The sequence below is a fragment of the Melospiza melodia genome, chromosome 6 (assembly GCF_035770615.1).
Source record: "Melospiza melodia melodia isolate bMelMel2 chromosome 6, bMelMel2.pri, whole genome shotgun sequence".
NCBI classification, from domain to species: Eukaryota; Metazoa; Chordata; class Aves; order Passeriformes; family Passerellidae; genus Melospiza; species Melospiza melodia.
Window position 1 is genome coordinate 28,377,927 of NC_086199.1, and position 18,149 is coordinate 28,396,075.

An 18,149-nucleotide genomic window follows, 5' to 3' on the forward strand; every position below is an offset into this window, starting at 1 on the left:
GCTCAAAGTAAGGTAGAGATTCATATGTTGAAGCAACAATATTAAATTCCAAAATTTTCAGCATGTAGATTTACATGCTACAACATAATAAAAAGATTTTTTCTCTAGCAAACATTACAGCATTTTGAGAAGTAGAGAATAAGGTAAGAAAAAGTGCATTTAATCACAATATTGTGTTTGAGTCCTGTCTTAGCCAAAGCTAATTTTAGTAAGGACTTTAGCAATTTTAGTAAGGACTGAACAATATATTGAAGTTTTATTTTCCTCAGAAGAAAAAGTATTCGCTATAGATTACATATTTCTAAACTGAGATAATCAAAACCCACAGATGCAACAGCTGAGTAACAGAATAATCAGTCTGGAGTTATGATGCTGTTTAATGTTTGTTTGATTATTTGTTTACTCTTCACTGGTGGCTTATCTAAATAAGAAGCCTTCATGAAGATGTTTGTTGGAAACAGTTACTGGCACAGGTATAACTGAGATATATGATTGTAAGTTTATCCATTTGCCTGTAAAATCTTTGTTTGAATAAAATATATATTTATTACACTTTATAAACAACATTCAGATATGTTGGTTTTGAAAAGAACGATCATAAAACCAAATAGGATCAATAGGTTACTTCAGGTACTTATTTTATTGAAGGATTACATATTGCTTTGAAATTTTACCATGCATCACTTTTAAGTGTGTTGAGCCAGACCCTCAATCTGAATAAACCATGGACAGCATTCACTTGACACTTTTGAAGCTTGTTGTAAAGAACTAGAATATATTAGGGACAATCTCTACTGAAGCTGTTTGCAAATTCTTAAATATTTACATTTGAATTTATATTTGCAAGTTAAATTTACAGTGTGTTTATTGAATTGAAACCGATATTTTTGGCTGAGTCTTGAACATAACTTAAATTCCAGCTAAAACAGACCAGATATTCTTTGAAAATAGAAAAAGAATCATCTTTATGAAAAAAATAACATCATTTGGGTGAAGGAACCTTTTCATACTTTAATCGAGGACTTTCAATTGGGAGCTGGAGAAATGCAAATTGTCAACATGAGGTCAGAGAACTGTTTTGTAATCTGCGCGAAAGACACTTGCCTTTGGCTGACTTACAAACTCCTAAAAAACATTGTTTGCACTCGGTAAATATGGGTTTGTGTGTGTCTGCCAACATCCTCTCAGAAGATGCCATCTGCATTGAGCATGTGGCAGCACAAGGAGAATCTTTGTGGGTTCCAGGGTCCACTGAGGTTATGGGCACACAACGCACAAGCAAGAGGGCTCCTCCTGAGCGTGTAACAATGCTCATGCTCTTGCTCTTTCTCCGTGACAGTGGCAGAAGAAGATGTAAATGATGCAAAACCCAAATGTATGTGCAAACCTGGGTACAAACTTTTATGATGTAAATGTTTTTCTGACTTAATTAACTTCTACTCATGTTCGAAAACATATTTCTGACATTGACTGCAGCTACCTCACCTGCGTTCTTTGTAAGGACATTTATCCTTTCACTATTGTGCCTTGAGTCCCAAACAAGATGGCATTAGGATCTACTGGAAAAACGCTTTATTGATATTTCAGATATTTTACAGCAAGTTAAAAACTAGAAGAAAATAAATTGATCTAGTAATTTTCATAAGTTACTTTTATTAATAAGAAAACCAGATTGCAACACTAATGAGATAATTAAATATATCTTTTATACAAAGAATATTCCAAGAAATGAATCAATATTTTCAGTAAATACTGTGATCCAAGTTATCTTATTATTTTAGGTTTGTACCTTACATGGTATTTGCTTTTGATTGCTGTTTTGTTTCTTGTTGTAAATGTCAACCATGTGCAACCTGAAGTAATTATTAGGGAAAGTGATAGCATATTTGCTAGCAGTGGAAATGCCAGTGTGTCTTCTGTTTCCCCCTTCAGTTAAATGCTATTATTTCTGCCAGACATCTTGGCACATTCTTGCGAGTTCGCACAGTTAGGATGATTTCCATCACTTCCATGGTGATGAAAAAGGATGCTGTGAGAGAGAAAACATTTTACATGAGAAAAGAAGCTCAGAAAAATTAAACAGCTTGCCTAAGGTCATACAGGAAGCTTCTAAGAGAGGTATGATTTAAAAAGAAATCTTCTGAAAATTATATGAAACACCTTAACTAGAAATCCACCTTTTTTCCCATAGCAGGCTTTTTCTGTCCTCAACACAATTGTTCCATGTAATTTGTGGTATCTGCAAAGAAAATTGTTTAATTATGACTAATTTTAGAATAATGTGATGTCCCTCTTTTTATGTTAACTCTCTAATGACAGCTAAAATGAATACAAAATCCAATTTGTTTGAACAGTGATGTTACACCAAATTTATCCAGTCTTTGTATTTCAATAGCCACCTAGAATAACAGAATGAACATGCTTTCTCTGAACTCATGCTAGGAGCAGGAAATATTACAAAACTATTCCTAATGAGAGTCAGCCTCTTATGAATTGATGTTTCCTTGGATGGAAATTGACTTCAGGAATTATTAAAAGTCAGTTGGATTTGGGGAAAAAAATTCTTATGAAATTCTAGTAAATTTTTATATACAAAATTATATATATGATGTATATTTATATGCAATATTGAGTAGACTGTTCCATAATACAAATAATTTTCTCAAAGACTGATTTAATTACATTGTTACAGCAATCGAAATTATTAAAACTTGAAAATGAGTAAATAAAAAAGTGTCTGTCAAAAAAATTTAATCCCAGAATATCAAAATTTAGCAACTGGTGGCAAAACTTTACAGCAACTTTTTCTGGATCAGAAATTTAAAACAATGCCTAACTTGACAGAAAGGAAGTTGCTATTTAGGTGATCAGATGTTGCTTTTCTCTTCAGCTGCAAAAAGACGGTAACATTTTCCAACAGCCTCAACATCCCTTACCCCACTCTAGCTGGTAGTTCAATTTTCAACAGTTTGCCTTCAGTTTAAGACAGTATTGTGTCCATTGATTGATTTCACTTATCTCCTCAGAGTGCAACCTGCCCACATCTACTTATTTTTTTTCTTTACATTATAGGGTTTTTATTTAGCCAGATAGTTCAGCATATCCTATGCATCTGTTCTTTTATCAATGGCTCCTCTTCCTAACTGCACGGAGATACAAGATTTCTCTATTTTCAAGACCTATGAAAATGAGTAGTGTGGTGACTTAACCCCATGCAGACACTTTCTCATTCGTCACTTCCACCAGGTGGGTTGGAGAGGAGAACTGGAAAATCCATGGATTAAAATAAGAACAGTTTTATAATTGAAATGAAGTAAAATAGTATTATAATAATTGATAATTATAAATAATAAGGATAATAGTAATGAAAAGGGAGATAAGAAAAAGAGGGAGAGAAATACAATTTAAGAGTAAAAAGCCAGTGATACACAAAACAATTGCTCACCACCCCCTGACTGGTCCCCAACTTGTTCCCAGACAGTGATTGTTCCCAGGCAGACATTGATTGATTGACAGTGATTGACTCCTGTTTTTTATTACCCAAGCTAATTACCCAAGCTGATTTATTGGGTATGATGTTCTGTGATACGGAACACCGTTTTGGTAGGTTTGGGTCAGCTGTCCTGCCACACTGTGCTCCAGCTTCTTGAGAAGCTACCCACTGGCAGAGTATGGGAACCTGAGAGGTCCTTGACCTAGGCAGGGCAAGCACTACATGGCAACAGCTAAAACATCAGTGTGTTGTGTTATCAGCATCATCCTCACACTGATTCCAAAACGCTGCACTGTACCAGCTAGGAGGAAGAAAATTTGAGTTGAGAGTTCCCAGCTGTAAAGGAGCAGGCGGCTGTTTCACACATGAGCCTTGCTGAGCATTTTAAGGCTTTAGTGCTTCCATGTATCTCCACAGAAGCTATCTCCACATAGTTGACATTGTAGCAGATTGGTTTAGAAATTTTTCTTTTAGTACCTTCGATTCAGAGGAAAATGCAAGTTCAGTTTATTCTCATTTGTGAATGTCCTGGAAGAAGTAGAAACCAGTATAATTGTCATTTACAGACCATCCGGGCACCTGAAGAGTCATTCTTAATTATAGTCACAAAAACCAAAACAAAAGGGCAAAAATTCATCATTATGCTTTCTAATCAGCTGAAAAATAATTTTGATAATGTTATCAGCAGATTCTTCCAAGTAATCCTATTATTTTTGATTAAGAATAAATGATTTTTTTTTCCATACAAGATGTGAAACTGTGACTAAGATTCTTAATAAACTTTTCAGTTTAAATTATTCAGTTACTTTAGTCAACTACTGTCTAAATAGGTTAAACTGTATGTGGTAGATAAACATTGAACACGTTTTTCTCTGACCATCACAGTGATTTGATAACCCCTCATACTCTTTGTAATGGCAATGGTATGTTTTCTGTTCCTTCTATTCTGATTACTATAGGAGAGGAGGATGAGGAATTTCCTGCAAGTCAGGTCAGAAGGAAAGTCAAACAGAAAGCTGAAAGAGAACTGAGACAAGGATAAAGGACAGTTATTAAATTTGTGAACTCTATCAGTGGACAAGAAGATAAACTGTATGACTGACTAGAACTGTATTGGAGTCTGACATTTCATTTTTATGCAGGTCTTGGTTTGATAAAGGTAACACATTGAAGAACAGTGCAATTCCACAAAAGCAGTTAGCCCATTCATTGAATATCAAGATGGCTAAAGTGCTTCTCTTTTGTTGATATCTCATGTCTTTATATAGGGCAATATAGTACAGGGGCTCATGGCTGAAGATCAGACTCTCTGCTGTTGTAACAAGTTTATTATAAGATTCCTTTTTTATTGCATACAGGAACTTAATATCTAGCTGACATTTTTTGTCACTCAATTTGTAGGGCTGTATTCACTTAGGATTTTTTTAGGCTATATGCACCCAAGCAGAGAAAAAAAAAAAGGAAGTGTATAAAGGAATGGGCTGTAAACTCACCATTAGCTGAACACTGAATAAGTGCTGAAATAGAGAGCAAAGGGCTGAGATGAAATGCATTTGAGTGTGAAGAAACTACAATTGGTTGCAAAGTTAGAAACTATTTTTGGACACAGCGAGGCACCAACACCATCTGTTTGCTAAAGAAAGAAAAGAGAATAAAGAGGATACGATTATTTGTCAGGTGGGAGTATGGCAACACGGCTTGAAGCCCTGACAGCCCTAGACTGAGGCTGTCCAGCCTGTATTCTGTAAAGCCAGATTACTGACTATGCCAAGTCCTTGACAGAATTAGTCTTCCCAACACTGCCTCAGATTCAGGGCATGGGGAAAACTAGCACAGCAACCAGTAGATTTTCTGCCAGAATGTAAAACCTTGGGTTTTACTAAATCTTTATGAATGGGTATCTTTCTGTGAAGAATACCTTTGTTCTCTATTTTGCTAAAACTTTTGCTTGTTAATAATTATCCCAAAATACATAAATTTTGTTTAAAATTTTCTTGCATATGAAGAAATTTCAAATTATGTAATGCGCAGTTTGATATTTTTATACAGGCATTTCTAGAAGAAAAAAAGCTTTTGGTGGTCTCATTGTAGATCCTGAGTAGGTTAAGGGTGAAAGAGAAATGTCTCTATTGCTCCTCACTATAGTCTAAAAGCTATGATGTCCTTTAAAACACTGTTAAAACTTACATTGTATCCACATAGGGGGCACCTACACTACTGACTATTTCCATACAAAGAAGAAGGTAGGAAGTTTTTATATAATCCCATGATTATAGGGTCATGTTGTGCAGCTGTACCTAATTGGCAATGCTAATTAGATTTCTGTACAGCTATCCCAGGTTATTTTGCTGTTGTGCTAAAATCCTCCATGCATGTAGAGAGCAAACTGTTGGAAGGTTATTTTTCTACATTGCAAGTGGTAATTTCTGGATCATGTAGTAAGGCACAATATCACTCTTAGCCATGAGGGAAACCTTGAAAAGTGCACAGAAACATTCTACAGTGCACAGCAAACAGTTAATCCAGGCACAGTTACAACCTAAACCTATGGCTAAAGAGAGCCATTCCAAAGCAAAAAATCACCAGTATAGATGCATACAGAGTTGTATCTCAAGACAATTCTCTTCCCATCATAAAATAATGGAACTCTTTTTCACAGCTGAGTGGGACATTTTGGCTATTTCTTCACCATCAAGTAATTTGGCCATCAGACTTGATCCAGCTACTTCCCCGCTCCTATTTTACAGAAGTGTATCACATCAGTTCCAAGCTTCATTTCAGAGCAAATCAACTAGCTCCCATTTAAACAAGTGTTTCTTTAGGAGGATGTTCTCTCCAGGGATCCTTCTTGGTAGGCTCTATCCCAAACGTCTGGGTCTTTTTACCCCTTATAATTCTTCATGCTCATCCATAGAGAACTTATGGCAAATCAGTTGTGTCCTCCATTCCTGCAATTGACGAATTTCTATTAATTACTCATGACAATAGAGGAACCATATATACAGTAAAAAGAAGGTTTTAAACTCAGAGGAACACCACAAGGAGTTTGGAAGAGACCTTGGCCGAGTTGTACACGAAATGGAGACAGCCTGCCCAGTGTAGAGTGTCCAGCCCTGGGCAAAGTGGAGATCAGCCTTTATGCACCCTGTGGCCTGGGGACCCATGGAACCTCTCACAATTAGTCTTAGCCTTCAGTGTGATCAAAGAGGAAATCCTTTGAGCCATCCTTCACATCCTTGCTACTATGATGTGGCTCTATTTAACAAAGATTGTTTAAACAAAATAACCTATAAAATGTATAAATTAAAGTGACACTCTTAGTAGGCAGCTTACTTGATTTCATTATGATTTCTTTATTTGCACACACAATTTATACACAGACTGCTACTATTCATTACTTTTGTTCAACTTTTCAACCAAACTTAAAAATGCCACAGATGATTAACATTTTTCATCTATACTGCATCCAAGCAAATGCAGTAGATTTTTTGTTCATTGTAATTTTTTGGTCTCACTCAGAGTTCAGCCTGACTCTTGACAGTCCAATCAATTTAAAACTTGCCTTGCTGACTTATTAAAGTACACACAAAAAGGAATGTATCTCTCTGAGGTTCTTCTTTCAAATACCATTAATTTATGTTTTTTCTTCACTAATTTGAAGTTCACAGTTTGCTGTAGTCCCCCAGAGCAAAAGGTATAGCACATAACTCAGGATCTTACTATGTTTTAGCCTGCTATACTTGGAAAAACCAAATCAATACATAGGGCAGCTTAATCACTCAGATGCCCTTCTTATCTGAGTAGGGAAATAAACTGAGTAGCTGAGTAGCTTAGGCTCATTAATATTGAGAACAAGCATGACCACATCATTATGTTGTATTAAATTAATCTCTGTACTGAACTCAGTAACCTACATTTGGCCTCATATCTTTACTATGACATCAAAAGATTGAGAATCCTTCTGCTTTTCTGACAATTTATTTCTGTGGTAGCTTTTAACATTACTTTATTTACCTTTTATCTATATCTCCCCATTTCTTGAACTGTTGCATACGCTGTTACACTAAAGCATATGGCTGAAACAGACTTATGTTTTTATTTTTGTTTTGCAGTACTGATGGGTTATTTGAAAAAAGTCTAATTTCAGACAACAGTTCTTGCATAATTAGAAGATATTGAGGTCCCTGGTTATCCTATTTGCCTTTTTCTCTTTTGGAAGTGATATCCACCACAGTGGGAAAGGTGCTTAGGTCTAGAAATAGACCATCCATGAGGCATCAACAGAAATGTGTGAGCAGCAGAATTCAAAATAACTTATTTGTATGAGTATGCGTGTATTTGTAGTTTGTCATCCATTGAAATATATAAGAAATTGCTTCCACTTATTTTTCCTGAGAATTCTATAAAATGTACAAAAAAATAATAAAGAGGACTATAGCTAGATACTGACTAAAAACATGTTTTGCAAGTAGAATAACTTATTCTGTAAAGCAAGGTTTTCTTTTTGCAGTTAGAACTTCTGAGACAGCTAGTATAACACCCTGTTTTTGCATGCTATATTTAGACATTTAGAAGACAATATCAGTGGAAGAAAAACATAAAAGCAAACATAATGAGTTTGGCATTTGCAAAACAAATTTTCATAAAATCAGCAATTCTCCATATGTGCCACAAAAATTTAACTTGAAAAACACTTGAAATTAGCCATCTCTAAGAACAGTGGAATGAACTTGCTAAAGTTACCTGAGTTAATGCATGAAAATCACTGAGTTTTGGTGGATTATTATGCTAAATTTAATTTCATATAGAGACAGACATATAATTCAGCCAGGCATGAAAAATATTTAGAATTTTAAAGATTTCTAGTCTTGAAAAAACAATCCCCATGGACTGTTAATTAATCTTGAAAAAACAATCCCCATGGACTGTTTTGGTGGATTATTATGCTAAATTTAATTTCATATAGAGACAGACATATAATTCAGCCAGGTATGAAAAATATTTAGAATTTTAAAGATTTCTAGTCTTGAAAAAACAATCCCCATGGACTGTTAATTAATCAGATTATATAAATATTTTTGTTTTCAAAATATTACCAAAAGGTTGCACGTTTTTATTGCAATAGGCCCTGCATATTAAAAATTCTTGGGATAAATTTCAAAAACAGCTTGTACATGATATAGGTGTGCCTGTATTTTGAAATTTTTCACATGAATTGCTTGAGAAAATTTGAATGTTTTCTCTACATAATATTCTGGTTAGAGTGAGGCCATGTGTGTACTGAAGGTGTAACTACTGAGATCTAAAGTCATGTTTGATATTGCAGATTTAAATATAGGTGGATCTGTCAACTACAATAGTAGTATCATTGCATGTGTAGACAGATTAATATTTTTATTCCCCCCAGGCACTTGAGAATTTCCCAATTCAAGCTTAAAATTGAGTAAAATATTTCCAGCGAAAAATTACATTTCAATGAAATTAGAATTTCATAGGAATTTATGTTATTTTTTCAGATATTAAAATATGAAGCTTGGTTTTATAGTTTATAATGATGATGTATTTAAAAGAAAGTATAAAAGCTAAAAATGTCAGATACTGGTTTTATCTGTTACGCTTATACAGATTTATTGTTATGTATAGTTATGCATATGCATCTTTACAATGGGATCTCTGAATAGGTGATATACATTTGACTTTGTGTCTTAGTGTAAGAAAAAATTACATTTTAAAATATCAGAATTTCAACCAAAAATGGAAATCAGCAATTGAAACAAGTTGTTGTACAGTATTTTTCTATGCATGGAAAATACCTGCCTGAAAAGAGAGACAAGATATGCTCACAATAGGAGTTACTGTTGGACGTGCAGGTAAAAGTTTGAGAAATCTGAGCTCCAGCACCTAACCTAGGCTTACAAGCCAACTAGCTTTTAGCAATAATTTTACATTGTGGGCAAAAGTGTGCATGAAGTCATCACTTTTGTGTTGGATGTGATGAGGTCAACCAGATGCTATCTGATGCTCTCCACAAAATATTACTTTACTCTTTCATTTGTTTGATTTTAACTAGCTTTAGTGTAATTTATCCTGCTAATTAATAATGGCTGAAAGATAAACATTTTAAAATAGTATTGCAGGAATAATTAAAGAAAAAGAGGGCTCTGAGATGGAGCTGAAACAGACATGCAATTCATACTAAAAAGCTATAACAATAGGACACAGAAAACAGAATTAAACAGAAATGTTTTTGCTCATTTTAATTCCCCTCTTTCTTTTTTAATTTTTTTTTTATTAAAACAATTGCTTAAGGAAATTAGGATTATACAAGTGATAAATCATTGCATATGCTGTGTTTGAAATTTTCAAGAGGAAAACACAGTTGATTTCCTTTTGGAAAATTTGGGTTTTGTGGTATAGTGAAGAAGGATGACTCACAAAAGAATGGTGAGAGGCAAGAGGAAACAACAAACCCTATAAAAGTAACTTTCAAAATGGAACTTGATCAATAGATTATGTAATGTGGTTATCTTGTCTAACACTGGCAAGGGAGTGATCTCCATGACCAAGAAAGTCCCTTTATGACCCAATGTACTCCAGTATCTATCATTTTAAGTTTCTTCAGGGATCACTCAATTTTCAAGATGATGGTTGTAATTGAACTGTAAGCTGGTAAATACATTCAGTTAGAACAGGAGATAGCAATTCCTTATGGAGTTCAAGTTGTTCTCAGAGCACACGAGTTGGAAATTTGCATCTCAAATGGTTGAATCTGGTGCAGAGTTAAGGTGATAATATAATTGTATTTTTTTTCCTTTTATTTGCACATTTACTGTCCAAAGCTCTGTTCAGTTTTGCTAACTGCAACATAGAGGAGATTTTTTCAATCATGGGTCCTGATTTTACTAAGATGGCTTTCTCTGAATTTAGAAATAAACCAAGGTCATGCTCAGAACCAGGACACACTTCCAGCTTTTCAAGCTGCTTCATGAATGTGAACTCCACATAGATTGGGATTTATGCTGCTTGAAAAACTTGGAATGCAGCAATATGAAGCACTTTCCTTATTTGGAGTGAACTTTTATTCTGACATCATATCCTAGACAGTCTGTCTCACTGCTGTCTGGAACTGAGCATGAAACCCTTCCTGTCATCCTTTCATGGTTGTGTAGAAACTTCACCTCACATATCTGACATAAAGGCAGGTAGTTAAAATTGTTATGTTGGGAATTTGTAGAAGGAAGCATAATGGAAACATACTCCAGCAAAATACCTTTTCTCTAAGAGTGAAATGGAAATAAAAATAGAAATCTTTTATTAAGACAAAAAAGTTTGTCCTCAGAGAAGTAGAAAATTCCATTAAAATGTTTTCAGCTGTTAGCTGAAGCTGCTGCTGGAGTTTAAATCATCATCAGTGCACTTTTCATTACAGATCACTGCTACTTTACTGCAAATCATTGCTACATTTTATAGGAGTGAAATTCCATAAAGGAGCATACATAATAAACTTTTTGGTTTCACGTCAAAGTTGAATAATGTTTATGACTTGTGGCACATTTGCCCTTGATGTTATCTTGCAGATGAATATTTTTCTTTATTTTATTAATGCAGCATAAATTTATCTTTTTTCTTTATAGTTACTACAGTCATTAGGCAGTGACACTAATACTGTTATGATGTTATAGATATACAAATAATAAAAGCAAAGAAGAACAATTTCGATTATCTTCCCTGTTTCTGGACTTACATGATTTCAGATTTGATTGAAAATTCATTTATGTATTAAACAGGCAGCAGTAGGGATGAGATGAAAAGGAATCACATGGGATCTTGATGAAAATCTTATTTTAGAAAGCATCTTATCTTCAGTCAGAGGTAAGCGCTGAAAAGCAGCTTTACAATCAGTTTCAGGAGATATTTGGAATCAAGTTTTCTGTTGTTATTTTGGTGTATTCATCCTATCTCTTCTCAGAAAGGAAGACACATATGCTAGGAATTGTTTCCAATCTTTTTGTAAAGCTCTGTATGAATAGTTTTATTTCAAAAAACAATTTGGATAAGGTAAAATTAATTCTTGGGCTGAAAACAATTACTCCTCTACACTTCAGCTGTAATTATATCACCAAACCACAAAAATACAAACAGAATGAATTTCATGTACTGATTGCTGAGTATAATTTTAGTCTGGAAACCAAGATACTGCAAGTATCATCTCATAGTTTGCAAAATAATTTTCACCTCTTCCTTGGACAGAATTTAAACTGCTTTCACAAAAAGTAGGATAAACATGCAGTCTTTTTATTACAGAAAGTTTGATTCTTTTCAGGTCTCTAACAGCCCTTTTACTGACATGTTGTAGAGCATACTACATTGCATAGGAGGAGTTTTGACAGTAAATTATCAAAGTGAATGCAGGTTTAGGTACAAGGGAAATTAGGAAGGCAACAGTTTCTTGAATATCATCCATATTTGAGTTGGAAAGGATAATTTTAGAAATATGAGGGAAAAAACCACCATTTGAAATAAATATAGAAAAAGCAAATTCCAAAATATAACTAACTTTATTAGATTATCTAACAAAGCATCTATTTCCTACATTACAGTAATTTGTGTTCTTATGGCTGCAGAATCTTTTGAGATTGTCTTATTGTACTGGAAAAGAATATTTATGTTTGTATTTGCAGTGTCAAGACAGGGTTTACAGTAATTTTTTTGAGAACCGTAGGTAGGTATTTCAGTGCATCTACTCAACTAACTTCCAATTTATTCATTGCCTTCACCTATTCTCTCACTGTTAGATATGCCGGTAAAATTCAGTAATGCAGTCTTTACAAGAATTGACAGGTTGAATAATTTTCATCTACCAGTTGTCACCTATCTCTAGCCTTCACTTTTTTCTTTACAAGTCATCGCATACATAATTTTGAATTTCAGTGTTCTTAAGTTTTTGTATTTTTTTTTACTGTACCAGAGACAATATATTAATGATAAACCCCCAAAATATAATATATACAATTATGATAGCTATAGGAAGTGATCTTTATTGTTAAAATATGTTTTGGTTTTTAGAGTTGTCTTAATAGTTTTACTTTTGAATGTTTTCTTACATTAAGGTAGGACTTCACCTCAAAGTCTTTGAAAATGTTAGTAACGTTCAAAATATAAAATGTATAAATTGTTCTAGAATATGTTTTGTTTAATGTATTTTATGAATAGTGTTTGTTGATTAAGAAAAGTGTTAATTTTGTTATACATGACATACATACTTTTCCCCCACTAAAATACTCTATGAAATTCAGACAAACACTAAGATCAGTTTATGGGCATAAAGTAGAGGACTGAGATGATCAATGGTTCAAAGCAACAAAATATCAACTGTAATAAATTAAATTAATTAAATGTGTATTGAAAGAGGTGTGTAAAATGCAAGTGCCAAAAGGGATATCAAAAAGAGACTTAGAAAGAGAGAGGAGCAATGTTTGTGAAGAAAAGAGAAAGCTTAGGATAGAGAATGGTAGAGTCGTGCACAGTGATGGGCTCAGCAGGGGAAGAGAATAGAGAAAAAGAAATGTTGCCAAATCACTAAAGCAAAGTTGCAATACCACGACTTTTAAATTGGTTTTCTGTGGAGTGACGTCTCTGCTGTAGAAAATAGCACCTACAGAGGGTTTTTGCTTACCCCCCTGCTGATTAGAATGATTTATCTACAAAGATATAGAAATCATATCTACAAACATATAAATTTTCTTTGCTCTTCATGCCTTTATTTTCTACTTTTATCTACCTTTCATATTTTACCAAACCCAAAGGCTTTTATGGCATCATCAGTCTGCTTCCATGGGGAACAAAAATACCAAGGATTGAGAGAGGATAACAGCTTTAGCACCACCCAGAGTAGAGATATTTCTTTCTGAAGACATGGATTCCTCATCCCTGGAACATCTATTTTGGAATTTTAATGCATGTTTGTTAATTATTTCTACCTAAGTTTACTTGAAAGAAAAGACAAACCATTGTGAATCAGTCCTGTTATGAATCAAGAAAATATGTATTACTGAATTTTTAAATTAAGTAAGTGACTTAAAAACAAAACAGGTGGAAAAGGAAAAGGAAAAGGAAAGGGAAAGGGAAAGGAAAGGAAAGGAAAGGAAAGGAAAGGAAAGGAAAGGAAAGGAAAGGAAAGGAAAGGAAAGGAAAGGAAAGGAAAGGAAAGGAAAGGAAAGGAAAGGAAAGGAAAGGAAAGGAAAGGAAAGGAAAGGAAAGGAAAGGAAAGGAAAGGAAAGGAAATTATGAGATAAAATAAAAATGAGAAAAGAAGGGAAGAAAAAAAAGGAAAAAAAAGAAAAAGAAGAAAAAGAAAAGGAAAAGGAGAGGGAATAGGGCAGCAATTTTCCAAACAACATTATTCTCTGTAAGACTTACATCATTGCAGGCTGAATTGGTTAAAGCTGTGACCAAAAATTGTGAAATATGGAAAATGTCCTCTGTCTCAGTTCTCTGTGTTTGAAAGGGGTGTTGGCTTTTAAAAGATGGGTAAACATGAAGAGAAGATGCATCCACAGGAGAATGCTGTGGAATATTTGGAAAATTATACCAGCACACAGGGGAATTACATTGAACCTGCAGGATATAAGGAATTCTGCATTCTATGGTATTTCCTGTGGAGGGTGATCTCACATCACTTAAAAAATCCCATTAATTTTTCCTACTCATTGCCATGTTTGCAACCATATAAATAAAGCAGTATAAAAATGTGATGTCCCAGATACCACCTACTGCTCTGTGATGAAAATACCAATTCAGTGTATTGCATTTCTTATACCTAAACATTTAATATCTACCCTGAAAGTATGCCATTTTATAGCATGTGCTGCACTTTTTGCCATTATGCATTAATCCTTTTAGATACAAGACATGTAGTACATAAATTAATACAAAAAATGAAGTCAGTCCTGGAAGTGATGGAAGATAAATGCCACTGCTGGCTTCTATTGTAAGTGATGCATTATATCTTCAGGCAGCAATAAAGGTAATGATTTCAGAACTCTATAATGAGACTGCTAGAGTTATGTTCACAAAAATTCTTCTCATCTTAACATTCCAAGCAAAGCCATCATTATCAAAGCTGCAATGTTATAACTTTATGAAGAACTACCATGGGTAGAAGATACATGAAAGCAATGTCAGTTGTTTACTACTTCATAGTTGTTACCCAAGTGCTCTAAAAATCTATTCTGGAGAAAAAGAATTTAACAATCTTATTGTAGAAATAAATATTTTCTTTTGAAACTTGTTGAGTTTGATTTTTTAGAAAACAATGAAATTAAATATCAAATGGTAAAATATGTCAACATTTAAAAAATAACATTTCAGACTCAATTTCAAATATGAATTTTTACATAGAAATTTATTAAGAAATGAAAATTGTGACTTTAAAATTGTTTTTTTTACAGAAATTTTAAAAATGTGGGATTTAAGAAGAAAACATTTTATTGAGATTCTATTTCTTGAACAGTTTCCTCCTATATATTGGCAGAATTCTATTCTGCTAATCAAGACAACTTATTTACCTTTACATATATGTTTATCTGGCCAATTCTTTCGCATGGAGTGGTCCATATGTGAGCTAATTGTATAATTACAAGTTTCAGGTTTGTAAATGCCATTTCTAAAGGTACTTTCACAGCTTGGCATTTTAAACTGTCTGATAAGGGGCTCCAAAGAGATGCACGCACCTCTGTCTTTACTTTCCTTAAGTCCCAAAGTCTCCAAAGCTGCTTTTGAGCTGCTACTCAGGCCTACAATTACATAAACCTTGGTGTTTAATCTTTTGCAGGTCAACATTTGCAGAAACACTTTTGTGCTGAAACTGCTCTGCAGAAAGATATCTCAGAGTCTTGGGTTAAGCCAAGGCTTAAGAGTGCTCAAAATGGTTTCTTGAATACCTGGGAAAATAATTTTGTGATATTGTGATCTGATCTTAACTTAGGAGCATTGTTTGACATTGATTAGCAGTGCTACTTGGTTAAGATAAAAAGAGGAAATCCAGCTACACGTGGAAGAATAATTGGACATCCACAACCAGTGTCTCTCAGGACACAGGTAAGTTAAAAGTAAATGCAAAAGAGGTGTGTAGCAAGAGGAAAAGAACAGTCAGATGGTTTCAGGGGTGGCTATTTGGCTAGTATAGCCATGGATCCTGCCATTAAATGGCAGATCAGGACAGCTCCAAAGGTGTTCATTACATGAGATAGCTTTCTCAAAACCAACTCAGGTGTGTACTTGATATTAAGCTATTTAGGTACTAAAATCAAAGTTGCCCCAGTAGAAAAGACTAACAGCTATGGAAAGGTATTCATTTAGCAGACAACTAGCTTCTGAAGATACTGCTACCAAACATCCATTTGTCCCTGCTTCTCCTTTGCACTGCCACCTGAAAAGCTCTGTCAATACTGGTTCATCTGACCTTCCTTTTGTCTTTAACCAATAAAACCAATTTAAGCAAGAGTACTTTAAACTGAAGTTTTGGATGATTTTTTGTATTTTTTCTGAAGTAGAGCTAGTGAGCATTTCATCATCAGGAAGAGAACTTGTTCCAGAAGGGTACCAAGAACCTTCTTTCAATAGTAATATTTCAGATTTTCCCATTTTATACTTGTCAGCACTGCAGGCAGAGGCCAGCATTGGCCTAGTTATACTGTTTCTGCAGTATAGATTACTTCAGTTACTGCTGCACATCACTGCAGAGCTAGTAGAGTTTGAAGAGCTAATAGAATCTTGAATTACACAGAATTTTCTCAAATGTTTTTCATATATTTCATAATAAATATAGTGGTGAATTTATTTTCACCTTTGAGAGAATAGCTTTTATATTGCAACAGATATGTATTTGACGGCTCAGTTTCCATTTTGCCTTTGTATATAGATTTAATTATGTATTAGAAGAATAATTTAAGCACATCTATGTATGCAACAATAATTTATATATATCGGTTTAAATATATATTTAGAAATAGTTTGTGTTTTTTTAGAAATATTTTGTGGTAACACAAGAAAAAATCCCTCATGAATTTGTCTTCAGTCTGAGACCTTCCTAAGTCTACTGCAATTATGACTGGGCTTATCGACTCCCTGCATAATTTCTCCTATTCTATCATCTCCTCTGAACCTTAAATATACACTTTTAAATATATATTTGTTTCAAGATGAATAGAAACTTGTACGTGCCTCATCATCTACAGCAAGCAAAGATGCTTTGCAGTGCAGCTGCGCACGTTACAGATGTGTGAGTGCATGCACATACACACTTTGGGAAGGCAGAGCTTGTGCTGTGTTTGATGCAGTGGGCACAGCAGTACAGTAAAACAGCCTCACTTTTGCAGTTTGTATTCCTTCAGTGGTTTGTTGGCATAGTTTATGACGGCTATTTATATTCATTTCAAGCCTGGGGGAAGAACAAAGCTTGAAAGATGGTTGCTGGTAAGTTTTCATTCCTTAAAAAAATGTAAGTAAAATGGAACATATTACTTTTTTTCTCCCTAGTGGTCTGATAATTACATTTAATCATTCATTTTGCATTGAAAATACATCACACGCATTTGAAAAGAACTTATGATGAGCAAAAATATGAAATAATTTTCTCTCCTTTGAATATATTTAGGTGTAAAAATAACAAACATTATGGTTACGAGATATTTATTATTTTAGGAGAAATTTATTACAGTACTAACAAAGTTAAAATCAGAAGTTAAGGTAAAAGCAAGGCATGCATGTGAACTTACAAGCCATAGAAAACATAATGTAAATGGTGATGAAATAGTAAAGAAAATATGAAGACTAAAAGGTTTCCATAGCAATGCACTATTATTAATTTCTCTTGAAGCAGAAAAATTCTCTAGAATGAGAACACTCTAGCAAAAATGGATGCACATATATTAAAAAGGTTTCATTCTCTAAATTTCTTTTATTATTTCATTTTGTTAAGACTTCAGACCTATTAATGAAGTGTGAGACAATGCTCTACAGTATAGTGGCTTGGCACATACGGAAAATAAAACAGCATCAGTACTAAAATAGAACACATTAATAAAGATGAAGAAGGGATGAAACAACCTGAAGGACTCAAGTTTTGCTAATGAAATGTAGAAATGATTATTTTGCTTTATTGCATTTTTTTCTACTAACTGCAAGAAGAATGGAGATGAAATTCAGATTTACCTCTACACATTCTATATGTCACATTTAGCTGAAGCTCTACAAAGTCTTGATAATATAAATACCAAGGTCAGTGTTTTAAATAACATTAGTGTATAACTGGTATTTTCCAAACTATTATGATGGTGTAGGGTAGCCAGATCACAGTTACATCTTCCTCATTGGTGTTGCTTTTCTTCCTTCCCCATGTCCTTCACATCTAATGTGGCAGGAATGGTATGGAGAAACTGTCTTCCTATCTATCTCAACTATGAAATAGAATTAATTGCCATTCCATAGCACAAAAGATCCCCAAATAAAATCTTTCAATATGAAAATGTAGATGCTGATGATTATTTTTTATTGTTAATAACAACACATATTGACATTTTGGTCAAATAGAAAAATACTAGACTTCTGTATCCTGATTTTAGTAGGAATTTTTCCCCACTGAAATGTTTCTTTT

At 33.9% G+C, this 18,149-nt stretch overlaps 1 long non-coding RNA gene across 1 annotated transcript in view; it reads right to left on the reverse strand.

Annotated features, from left to right (window-relative positions):
• Positions 1 to 621: 621 nt before the first annotated feature.
• LOC134420348 (uncharacterized) overlaps positions 622 to 18,149 on the reverse strand; it is a 72,495-nt gene continuing 54,967 nt past the window's right edge. Inside the window, exon 4 of the long non-coding RNA XR_010028314.1 lies at positions 622 to 2,029. This is a non-coding gene — a long non-coding RNA (uncharacterized LOC134420348). The remainder of the gene's footprint in view (positions 2,030 to 18,149) is intronic.